The sequence below is a fragment of the Lytechinus variegatus genome, chromosome 2, assembly GCF_018143015.1.
Source record: "Lytechinus variegatus isolate NC3 chromosome 2, Lvar_3.0, whole genome shotgun sequence".
In the NCBI taxonomy this organism is placed as follows: Eukaryota; Metazoa; Echinodermata; class Echinoidea; order Temnopleuroida; family Toxopneustidae; genus Lytechinus; species Lytechinus variegatus.
In genome coordinates, this window is record NC_054741.1 from 62,240,395 (window position 1) to 62,242,815 (window position 2,421).

General features: G+C 40.2%; 1 non-coding gene across 1 annotated transcript; it reads right to left on the minus strand.

Moving 5' to 3' along the window:
• Positions 1–1,468: 1,468 nt before the first annotated feature.
• Positions 1,469–1,541, minus strand: TRNAA-AGC. Its single transcript has one exon. It is a non-coding gene; the product is annotated as a tRNA-Ala (tRNA).
• Between the last annotated feature and the right edge of the window lie 880 nt (positions 1,542–2,421).

Consider the following 2,421-nt stretch of genomic DNA (forward strand, 5'->3'; position numbering starts at 1 on the left):
ATCTTATAAAAATGAAGATCTATAATTTTGTGATAGATTTTGAAATGATATTCAACAAATTAATATCACATTTCACACCCATTTTTTCTGGGGAATGGGGGGGGGGGGTTACAATCTAGTTCCCCGTCTATATTCCAGTGTAAAAAATAGTAAAAGGAAAATAATAAGTTAGTCATCTCCCTCGCCTACACATAATTAAAAAAACAATTTCCGTGATGACATCACAGACCCCTTCCCCACCCCCCATCCAGGTGGGTGATTCATGAAAGCTGTCAGAACTGCACTGGTTAAGTTTTTTTGCTTGTCAATTTATTTTCCTACGCGTCCCCCCTAAAATTTTTAGGTTGAGAACCTTTTTTTTTTTTTTTTTGCTTGTCAAATTTTTTTTTTGGGTTGTCCCCTCCTAAAATTTTTGGCTTCCGCCGCCAATGCCTCTGACTGTTACTATGGTGGTAACTGTCGGAGAAAGACAACTTGTCAGTGCTGACAACTTTCATAAAAGTCGCGTACGAGATCATAGAGAAATCTCTATACTCGATACCCATGTCAAGACCTGTAGGGCATATATGCAATCATATTTTTACATATAGCTCAGCGATGTCTGGAAGCAATAGACCATTAATAAGATGATTTATTATCATCAATGAGGAAGAACAAGAGGAAAGTATTAACATGACCAACGACCTCCTTGACATTAATGTTCTATATTTAGGATACTGTTTTGACAGAGAGATCACGTGTTTTTGTTATCCTTGGGGTGATTGTCTTGTTACAAAAAAATATGAAATAACAATAACACAAAGTAACAATAAATCAGGAGATCGAGCGCATAGGTTGAAGAGAGGGTTACATTAGGCAATGGATACAGAAAGGGAAGAACGGAGAGAGAAAGAGGGAGGGGGAGAGGGAGAGAAAGAAAGTAAGAAATAAAAAAAAGAAAGAAAGAAAGAAAGAAGAAAAAGAAAGAGGGAAAAGGAGGAGGAGGGAGGTATTGGAGGCGGAGCTCTGAGCAGCAAGAGGGTTCATACTGCAGGGAGTCCTCTGGCCTCAGACTAGACCAGGATTTCAGAAATAAGATCGTTACAGTCAGTAGATATCTTTTTATCACCAAAAGGATACCGAGCGAAAATTCTGAACACAGAAGTTTTCAGTCCAAGATACCTCATTTTTGTTTAGGCATAATTATGTGATCTATTCGACCCTATACTTATACCTTGGTCACATTTGTTCTACGGCGGCCGTACGGCGAGTGTTTTATTCATTTTTATTATAACCACCTATATGTAGCTGGTGCAAAAAAATGTTAAAACGGTTATTCTCGACTCGCCGTACGGCCGCCGTAGAACAAATGTGACCAAGGTATTTGACCAAGGTATTACAGATCATTGGCAATTATTGCTCTGAACTACAACACTGGCAAAGATTATAGTCTTTTATTACACACGAAGCCTAACAAAAATAAATACTCTGGAGAACCCGGGCATCGATCCCGGTACCTCTCGCATGCTAAGCGAGCGCTCTACCATCTGAGCTAGCTCCCCGTCTCTGTCAAGGAGGAGGCATTTAAGAAGCTACTCACATTACAACCGTCATGTGAACACAATAGGCTGCCAGATGGATTGTAAAGGTCAAGTCCACTGACCTACATCTTATCGTACAATGGAAGAACGAGGTAATCATCGCTCTGGTCGAAAGCCTTTACATACAAAAGGCGGCCCATACGGCTATAGGGGGGGGGGGGGGGGGGGTATGAAAAATCTGGGCTTGTACCCCACCCGTTACCCCTTACGGTGAAAAGTAGAACATGGACTGATTCCATGATTCACCTAGCCTACTTTTAAGGGGTTGAGTCTTGGAAAGTGTAGGCCTACATTAATCCTGAAAATGTGCAAGCAAACAAAGGGAGCGACCCACAAAATATCTATGTCTCAGAAAGGAATTTTTTGACATACACACAAAGTCAAATCAGACAAATTTCGTGATGAAATATATATCATGTTGAAAGAAATCAATACAATTGTCTTTAAAACACACACACACACTCATAATTTCCATCGGTATGGTTTTTTGTATGGTGGCGGGGGGGGGGGGGGGTGGGGGTCTATACAACTTTGCTTCCGAGGCCTGCATGATGTAAATTTCGCGCTTGCTGTTCTTAATGTTTTCCCCTTCTAGATACTGTGGATGCCTTTAATTCCATTTTGAATAAGGCCATTGTAATAAACGTATTATAGTTCATTTTGTAGTTTGGAAGATAAATCAACACAATAGGGAAATAACAGGCGAAAACGATTCAAAAGAAATGATTGATGCTGGGTTCTCAGACAAAATAAATGCAAGGTTTTATTCAAAGTTGCTTTTTTACAATGTACTGGCGTGTCCATTGTCCGCTCTGCTGTTACCAGTTTAACACGACCTGTT